This window comes from Narcine bancroftii, chromosome 2 (assembly GCF_036971445.1).
Source record: "Narcine bancroftii isolate sNarBan1 chromosome 2, sNarBan1.hap1, whole genome shotgun sequence".
NCBI classification, from domain to species: Eukaryota; Metazoa; Chordata; class Chondrichthyes; order Torpediniformes; family Narcinidae; genus Narcine; species Narcine bancroftii.
Window position 1 is genome coordinate 293,585,680 of NC_091470.1, and position 10,297 is coordinate 293,595,976.

Consider the following 10,297-nt stretch of genomic DNA (forward strand, 5'->3'; position numbering starts at 1 on the left):
CTCTCTTCTTAATAATTGGAAATGACATAGCCCAGTATGTGCATTCAGCTTTATGGCACTGCAGTAAATCAGATGTTAATGCAACTTACCATATCCCCCAACCCCCACTCTATCATCTATCCTAGTGCTGAAGGTTATTTCCATGCAAACTCTTAGGCCGATTAAAGATTCTAATCTTTGTTTTGGTCCAAAAGCCCTTGGTTTGTTTACAAATGCAGGAGACACACAGAAGGCAACTTGGTAATCCTCTCTGCATTTGTCCTAATCTTGCTGCATGAATACACTTGTGCATTTTTAATATTTTCCTTTCTCCAAACCTTTAGTTATTTCTATCACTACAGGAGGACAGCAGAAAACTAGATTATGCCTTTCACTTGACATTGGATCCACACGTTACTTTTTATCTTTTATACTTCTTGTTAAAATGTATTAAATATGTAATAAATGGAAAATTCTGCATTAAAAATTTTGTATTAAATCACAGAAAATTTGGAGAAGGTAGCATCATGTTTGGATGAAATTTTAAAATATACTCTGCCATTAAAAGCTGTATTTTCAAGCTCATTTAAAAATATTTGAAACAATGAAGACTTTGAAGACAATGACTTTTTTTTGTCTCAGTTGCTGTGACTTGTAGTTTACTTTAATGAAAATGAGTTTATTCTCATGTACATTGTACAATGCATGTATGCACCAAAATTCTTATTTGTGGCAGCTGAATGGGTTCTTAATTTTTTACAAAGCATATATGTTAAATAAAAAAGAGATAGTAAATACATCTGCAATTAACTGGAAATTTCCTGTTGTTTTTGAGCTCTTTTCCTCCTTCAGATATTTTTTCAATATTAATAGAAGCACTTTAGAGAAGGTTGAAGAGGAATCTTTGGCTTTTCATTGTTAATGTTCCTCATCCTTTACGTATAAACAAAGAACCCTCAACACACAGCTACATAATTAACTATTTTACAGATATGATTGATTCGCATTTCTCAGTCACTCCCTGAGATATTTTTATTCTCAATGCAATATTATAAAATTGGGTACTTTCAAATGTAATTATTTCATTGGGAACTACCATTTTAGTAAATGGGGAATTCTTTGCCATATAGAAAATAGCATTAGGAGTATTACAAAAGAGAGTAATAGAGTAAATGCTAAATTTTATACTTCTCCATTGAGTGAGTAAATTCTAAGTGGTAGCATGTGAACTTGCAGTAAATTTATTGAAGGAGACATTCCCTGGTTGAAAGAAAGTGATTAACATAGATGTTGCTTTGGGAAGATTCTGCAATGTCAGTTCTGTATCTCTACCTTTGCTACATAAAGGACCCTGTTTGACCTGCTGAGCTTCTCCAGCTCTTTGTGTTCTTACTTCAACCTCTGAGTCTACAGATTTTTGTGATTTACATCATCACAGGGGATCGTTGGAAAGTGGGAAATGGCGAATTACTCCAAAGCACTTAATTGGCTTCCTCCTTTGCTAACATTTTGTAACCAAAAACATTTTACCCATACTTCCGTTATGAAGCTGACATCACTTGAAGGTGATGCATTGCCACTCCATTCAATGTGTAATCAAATGTGAAGTTGAGCTTGGATAGTTAAACTCCTGCTAGGTTAAGGCAGAAATCCGCATCAGACCTCAGGCGCAGCCTGAAGGAAAGGAAGGAAAGGCAGAGACTGAATCATCCAAGTTATTTGCATGTCGGGGGACCCAACTCCAGAACAGTGATGGCAGCATTTTCCGAATAGCTTCCCAACATTTTCCATTTAGGTAGGATTGACATACAGCATTGGAAAAACTAATAGTGAATATTTTTTTTTAAATTAAAAGAATCAATTCATTGTGTTGTAATGAGAGTAATCAGTTACATGATATTATGAAGGAACTCTCCAACATTGGAAATATAACAATTGTTCCATGCAATACTATCATTTAAATGCAGCAGGATAACATATAACATAAAAGTAAAAGCTCAGGAATATAGCAATGGCCCTGTCCTGCACTTTCTTTCTCCATATTCCTGCATCTCCAGCAAAACACAAAGAGAAAGAATTAGCCTTGGTCTTTAAATTTTATTCCCATTTTATTTCCTCCCTGCAATGCATTTCTTTATAGAGAGCCGAAAACATCCACTGACATTCTCATAATGACTATCAGCCACGCCTGTACTGTTACATTTAACAGACTTGCTGTTGATAATTCTTTGCATTGTCTAGTGCAGTCAAAATGGCTGACAAAGGCTTCAGTGAAATATTCAAAGTAGCATCTGGCCCTTCCCAAACCAGAGGACTTATCTAATTTGATTTTATAAAATAAATAATTGATTGGAGTGGTTTCTATAAATATGGTTCTCAGCCAATATGCAAATTAAACTCAATTTACCCGTGATTACCTGATAATCTATAATATAATTTAATTTATAATATTCTTGAAATACCATTTGCTTTTGTGGAGCAGGATCTGACTAAAAGGAAGACTTGAGTTTCTATTCAGCATCTAATATCTTTGTGGTTTCAATGGTCAGTTATTATAGAAAGAAAAGAATCTTATCAGAACTGGCCCTATTTTTCATTGGAAAGTGTGTAATGTCACCATCATTAGTTAAAATACAATGGTTACACAAAAAACGCAGTGAACAAAAACAGTGCAATTCATTCTCTGGCAACAACTATTCTTAATGTTATTAACTTTTGCGAGCAAAACACAAGGGTTTTGTCAAGCTGTTTCTTGTTTTAATCCAAACATTGAGGTCACACATTATTGCTTCTCTGTGAGAATACATAAATCAGCTATACTAGAAATTCCTGCATTGAGAATAAAGAATAAGTATTTGTTTAATATATTTTTCTTACATTTTACAGGAAGATGCCTACAGGTTTTAAACATCTTCTCCAGAAGTGATCAGGACAAAGCAGAAAGTGACCATGAAACGAAATAAATAATGATGGCATACAATCAAGGAGCAAGAATTTCTTTGCAGATAAAATACTAAAATTTTTGGTCTAAAGTTCAAGGATAGGAATTTCTGTTAAAATTGAATTATCTTTCCAAAGTTAATAGCAATATTAATGATAAAACCACAGAAAAGAACACAAATAAAATATCTTACTATGTCAACAGCAATGACCCTTTTTTCTCCTTCATTCTTACTTTACATAATTCATTATTGTAAAGGTTAAATAAATAACTGTTTGGAAAACATAAAATTACTCCTGAAGAAGCATCAAGAATAACATTTAAACATTTATCTTACCTTAAATTGTAGTTCAGGGTGCAAGATCCATTATAATATGCTTTAATATTTATTGAAATTTTAGCAAGGCTGCATTATTATGTTCAGGTTTTATGTTTTTGCCTAGAATGATGATTCATTCTAATATTCAAATTTTTGTGTGACTTATGTGTGCATTTTATGTACCAAGACAAGCAATGTAGCAAAGTAAGACATTTCAATCAATGTCTGGACAACATAATGTTTTTTGAGAAAATAACTACAGTTAATAAAATCCAATGATTTAAAATGCGCTGAGATTCACTAAGAGTGCTACTAATTTCCCTGTCATGCTAAATTGAAAGTCTGTCTTTATATTTGAGCAATGAATGTTGTAACTGAAGAAATGGCCTATTATCTCGGTCAAATTCTGCACATCCTGATGGTTAATTTTAAATAGAAATCAGTATTTAGAGCTACCTTTTTGGTACTGAGATTAAGTCGGGAAATTGCTTGTGAAAAATGTGAAAGAACTGTTCAAGTTGGGGATGAACATTGTAGTTGTTATTTGCAAGCTGGGATCTCTTTCTAGTTGCTTCTAGACATTGCCCTTTATTTTAATTTAATCCAAGGTTTTCTAACATGGAGTATTTATCTTTATTTTTATTTTATGTAACTATGAAAAAATAATTTGGGTTCAATGTGAATTTATAAACGTGGTAAATGAGGGAAGTGTGACAAAGCCAAAAAGCACAGATAGAAAATGACACAAAGCTTTTGCAAAGAGAATTCACCTAAAATTGCCAGGTATAGATTCTGCCATTCATCTTGCTGTTGTGAAGCATTATAATGGTATGTAATATTATTTCCTGAGGATAATGTGATAGAAAAGCATTTATTCTGCATAGACTGCGTTGTAAACTGCTTAAGCGATTATGGTCCAAAAGTCACTTAAAACCCTGCACTGGAATGGACAGATGGCCTTTTAAAATAAGGAAATTAAAGTGATTTGCTATGGATTCTTTACCAAATGTATCCTTATTGGTGCACGACATTGATGTTTGAGTGCTATAATGAAATGTTGTCATTTAAAATGAATCAATTTTTACCCATTCAAAGGGGACGGCCACACTTCACACAGTTACCAAGATTGTTTTCTTTTTCTCCAGCCAAGGAATCCAGTGCATGGAATTGTATGTTTGTACAAACCTATATACATACATGCTCCTGCAGAGCTTACACATATCTATGTCTGCCTGTGTCTGCAAAAGAAAGAGATGGCAGTATCTCACTTTCCTCGATCAGTATTGGTTTGGCCATTGGTACTCACAGCTATCCTTTTTGACCAGAATGAAAATGAGAATTTATGTAATAACTGAATTAGTGATGAAATAATTCCAAATTATTTGAACACTGTATTTGCTATAGATTTGAGAGTAGATGAATAGAAAAGTGAAACAAATGTGGTTTGCAAAAATACTAATCAGTAAATGTTCTTAATGAAACAGTATAAGAGGGTGCAGCTTTTTTAACAGAATTTTTAAATCCCGTATTATAAGCACCTGACCATCTCTATACAAATTGTCCGTTGAGCTTTGTGTTTTAATCTTAGCTGCATTGTTGTTGCTTAGGATGGATCCATATCTGTTACAAAGAGAGAAATGTGTGTAACAAGCACCAAAGAGCAAAGGAAAAACAAATTCAAAAAACATAACATCTGATTGTTTCTGTCCTCACAGCCTCGGTTAGAGAATGCAACTGCTAAAAATCAAGGGAATTCATACAACCTCAATGAAAGGTTTATGTTGGATCCAAATTTAGATTTGAGAAGTCAGATACCTTCAAATTCTTCGAAATCTTTCCCCGAATTCTTTGAAATATTGTTTTATAATACCAAACAGTTTTCATATTTAAAAATATGTATTTCTATATATCAGTTATATGCAGCATTTGAGGTCCAAATTATTTGATATGTTTCTATTTCTTAAGATAGACATTGAATGATTTCACGCCAATACTGGTTTTACACTGTTCAATATTAACTCATTAGCATTCTTCTGCTTGTTACCCATGATCTCCGACTTATGGGCAACCAGAGTTCCACAAGGAACTGCCAAGTATTTTGAAAACTTGTTCTCAAAGTCTGATTCTTTTATATTCAAAATTTTAATTTTTTTCAAGCATAATTTTGATGCAATGTAATTTATTTTGTAAATATGCTTAATCCCTTTACAAAAAAAAGTACAAGCAAACAAAATATTTCAAGCGAGTGAGCCACTTGTACCTTCTAAAAATACAATGCTGGAGAAACTCAGCAGATCAAACAGCGTACTTTAATAGGCAAAGATAAAAATACAAAATCAACATTTTAGGTTTGAGCATTCATCAAGGTAGGAGCAAAATGTAGGCAGGTGGCTGAAGCCATTTGTACCTTCTCTGCCATTCAATAAGATCATGGCTTATTTACCTTGGTGCTAATTTTCTGCATTGACGTATTCCTTGAATATGATTTTTGTATTACATTATGGAGAAGCCCCTGAAAGGTGTTTCTTTCCTTCTTTACAACCTTTTTGAAATATCTGTTGAGCCAAATGCATTCAGTCTAAAATGATTCAAATCAAAGGGATAATATAAATTCAAGCAAGCTAACAACTATGGATATTTATTTGGAATATTTTTAAATTAAAATTCAACCTGTTTTCCCATTAATTGGTATCTGCACTTAGAAAATAGAAAAACCATTAGATAGATATTGGCGTTATTTTAATTAGTTTAATGTTATTTTTAGAATAACATTTATAGAATGTTATATACAAATATGGGAGGGGATAAATTTTGTTTGTCATGAATTTCCAAGGATGAATTTATTAGCTTGTGGGTTCAGGTTGTTACCAGAATTAACTTTAGACAACCCATCTTAAGAGAAGGTTGGATTCATTGGTGACCAAAGTCTGATAAATGAGTCTCAGAAATTAAAAGGGTTCTAATGAATGTGCTGTTCTTCAAGGAATATCTTATCAGCTAAAATTTCTGTAGGCCATAGCATTTTTATGCAGCTTTTTTCATCTAAGATTGAAAGATTTTCTGTCTTATAGCTGCAAAACTATTTTAAATGTATTGTTTTGTAACTATAGAATTGCTTATATAAATTAACTGCAGCATCGAAGATGAACATGTAAAATTCTTTGAAATACAAGTTGTGCGCGACATGAAACATAATTGAAATCAAATCAAAACGATCTTCTTAGATTGCTTCCTTAAGATTTCTAAATGGAGGGTTATTTCACAATTGTTCATTGTTGACTGTTTATGGACTTTTTTTTTAAACAGTTGCATCAGTTATGACATTTTGAAAGTTCACCTGCAATAACCTGGTAACGTTCCATTAATTTGTGGGAATGATGGACATGTAGGCTAATATAGTCCAAAGGTGGGGGCAGGCTTTAGGCAGCCATATGAACTCCCATCATTTTATAGACTGCAGTGACAAAATCAGGGTCTATATAAATTTGGGTTTTCAAAATGTAATTATTTGGACCTTCCTCTTATGAAAACTAAAAATCCATGGTGTTTGCATGGTCGTTTAACTACAGTAAATAAATTAGTGACTTGAAACCCAATGTGCCTATACATTGGACTAATAATATCAATAACTAAACATCTAGTATGCCAACTTGTACTGTAATCAGTAATTTTAAACCATGTGGCTTAAACAGTGGCCTAAAGCACAACTTCTGATGTTGTTTAGTGAAATTAACAACTGAAAATCCAGTGTGGCTGCTTGTAATGCTACTTGGTTGATCAACTGAAGTATGGAAAAAAAAACTTGCTCCAAGTCACCTACTTATATGGCCAAATGATCTTTTTTTTTCCCCCTGCTGTTTTTAATATCTTGATATCAAAGACAATTGTTTTCTTCCTCATGAAATCTTATCCTTGGAATTATGACTGTTGGGGCGTTTGACAGTTGCAGAATGAAGGGAGTGTGAGATCTTTCATTTTATTGTTTGGCGAATTTCTCTTTTTTATATATTGCTCGTGTAATTAGATAAACTTTATCTTCTTAGATCCTCTGGATTTAATCATTTCTGTTCCTCTGTATCCCAGTACAAATATTAACCATATTCCAATCATTTTGAAGATTTTTTTAAAATCTGCTTTGCCACCAGAGATGAGATTTCGACATGAAAGCAACTGGGATCCGGACGATCAAGACGATACTGTTCTGTCCGCCAAAGACACTATTTTTTCTACCCTGAGCCGCTTGTTCAGAATTGTGAGATTCGAAGGGAGTGAAATCGCCGATTTTGCTGAGGGCTGGACCTGAAATGACAGCCCGGCTGAGAAAGGGATGGAGGGCGTGCACAAGACCAGCGCGAAGGGGCTCCCATGGAGAGCCTGGATCCGTTCGGCGCTTGCCTGTGCGGTGCTCCGACCGGTGCGGGAGAGCCCAGCTTCAAAGCGTCGGGCTCACATCAATCATCGAGGCTGATTTTCGTTCTGATTTTTCTTCCTATTGAACACTCTGATGTTCAAGGTGAAATGAAACACTTATTTTGCAATATACCGCTCGATAATCGAATGACCCGGTGTTTCTCTGGTGTGAACGTGCTATGACCATCTCTATTGTTAGTTTCCAAAAGATTTTGATTTGCGCCGACCCGAAATCTGTTAAAATATTCCCTAATCGTCATTGTTTGATAGGATTTAAAAATACACGAGGAATGCCCTCTCTTTCACTGCGAAGGATAATTGTCCTACTGGTTGCAACCAATGAGTAGCAATTAGTCCTGATCGAGGGAAATTCGTTAAAAAGTAATGTTCAGTGTCACTGGGGAACCAATTCATTCCATGTGGGACAGCGAAGAGAGAAACTGCACAAATTCAGGGGACGGACCCGATCTCCTGCCTTGGGTGAAGGTCGAAGCGGGTCAACGATGTGGTTGGCGTGGATTATGTATGGGATACATGTCCCAGGCAGACTGGAGAAGCCAATAAGGGGGAGGGGCAGACATGACTGGAGAAGTAAATCGACTTCTTATCTCTAGCTCGGTGGCTGCAGCCCAGAATCATGTTTCACTTTGGCAAAGTGAAATCCGGAATGAATGTTTCAAATTGCTTCGTGTTAACACGACCTGAGATTAAATGAATAACAATGGTCATTTTTTTTGTGGGTTTAATTTTTTGGGGTCATGTTAATAGGGGCCTGTTCTAATTTATTATTGTGTTGGGGTCCTGGTGATAACTGAAAACAAGGAATTGCATTCTTTAGAACTATGCAATTTGTTGGGATATTTTGATTCTATTGCACTGACCTACCAAAACCGATTTTTAAAAAAATCCATTAATTTTGTGTTTTTACTATATTTTACATGTCTTCTTTGGCTTGGCTTCACGGACGAAGATTTATAGAGGGGGGTAAAAGTCCACATCAGCTGCAGGCTCGTTGGTGGCTGACAAGTCCGATGCGGGACAGGCAGACACGGTTGCAGCGGTTGCAGGGGAAAATGGGTGGGTTGGGGTTGGGTGTTGGGTTTTTCCTCCTTTGCCTTTTGTCAGTGAGGTGATATAGAAAATACTTTGTTTACGGGCAAACCAGGAGAATTGTTGAACGTCAGCATCTCACATGTCTTCATTCAAAGAGACGGAATAATGACATACCCTTTTTTAACCCAACCAACAGCTGACACACTTTTGCAGATTAATGATCATTCTTTTCACTTCACAACATGTATTGGGGTTTACAGAATCAGGAAAAGGCAAAAATAAACCATAGTCTGATTGGTGCATTAATGAAAAATAAAAGTGATAATTAAAAATAGATTAATTTTGTACCTTAAAAATTATGCTATCATTTTTTTATTTACAAAGTTAACAAGTTGCTGTGTACACTTTAATTATTGTTTTATGCTGTCAAAACAGTTGTAGTTTTACTTATGGATTTAGATTTTAAAAGAGTGGCCTGAAATATTACATTTTGTTTCTTCTGCCACAGAAGCTGCTAGACTTTTTTTTTTAATTTTTTTTCCATTAATATACATAGTAAATTCTTCTATCTACTTTCTCTTACAAAAAAAAACAAAGCAAAACAACCCTCCTCCCTCCCTTTTCATAATATAGATCCACACACCATCAGGGCTCACATTTATGTTGACCATAAAAAAGAACTCAATAGGGAAGTCACTTGCATTTGTATTGTAACAGCATCTATTATTGTTTTTTTTATTATTGTAATTATAATTGGGCTCCATATCTTGATCAATATGTCATATTTGTTCTTTAAGTTATATGTAATTTTTTCCATAGGTATGCAGCTATTCATCTCGGCAGTCCATCGTGCCATATGTAGAGTGGAGTCGGATTTCCAAGTAATTGCAATACATATCTTAGCCATTGCTAAGGCTATTTTAACAAATGAAATTTGGAATTTAGTTCATTTGCTACTTACTTCAATGAAGTCGCGCAAAAGATAAAGCTCCAGGTCGCCCGTGAAGGCCACCCCTGCCATCCTTGTTCATATTTCAGTAATTTCCTGCCAGAAAGATCTCATCATCACACATGACATGGTGGCATGTAAAAACATTCCTATTTCTGTCCCACAACTAAAGCACATTTCCGATATTTCAGATTTTGATTTATGCAACTTCTATGGTGTGAGGTATAATTGGTGTAGGAAATTATATTGCACTAATCTGTATCTTGCATTTATAATTGATGTCATGCTATCCAAACACCAATCAGACCAACGTCTTTCCATTATTGCAAGACGTAGATCTGGCTCTCACTTCTCATAATCTCTGTAAACCTGGTTTTACACTTTCATTCTGAAGAATTCTGTACATCTTAGTTATAAATGTGAATATATTCCCCAGCCAAATCATTTGTTCCATTTCACTAATTTCAAGTGGGGCCAATCTTGGCCCCCACCTATCTCTTAGGAACGATGTATGAGAAAATAAAAGAAAGTCCCATTAGCTACTCTGTGTTTATTTCTTAATTGCTCAAAAGACAGAAGAGATCCCTTCACATATCAACATATCTTATTCCTTTATCATACTATGAATTCAATATATTGTTACCCA

The 10,297-nt window shown here is 34.7% G+C and overlaps 1 long non-coding RNA gene across 1 annotated transcript in view; it reads left to right on the forward strand.

Annotated features, from left to right (window-relative positions):
• Positions 1-3,018, forward strand: part of LOC138752731 (uncharacterized) — a 30,122-nt gene extending 27,104 nt beyond the window's left edge. Inside the window, exon 5 of the long non-coding RNA XR_011350878.1 lies at positions 2,866-3,018. This is a non-coding gene — a long non-coding RNA (uncharacterized lncRNA). The remainder of the gene's footprint in view (positions 1-2,865) is intronic.
• Positions 3,019-10,297: the final 7,279 nt, after the last annotated feature.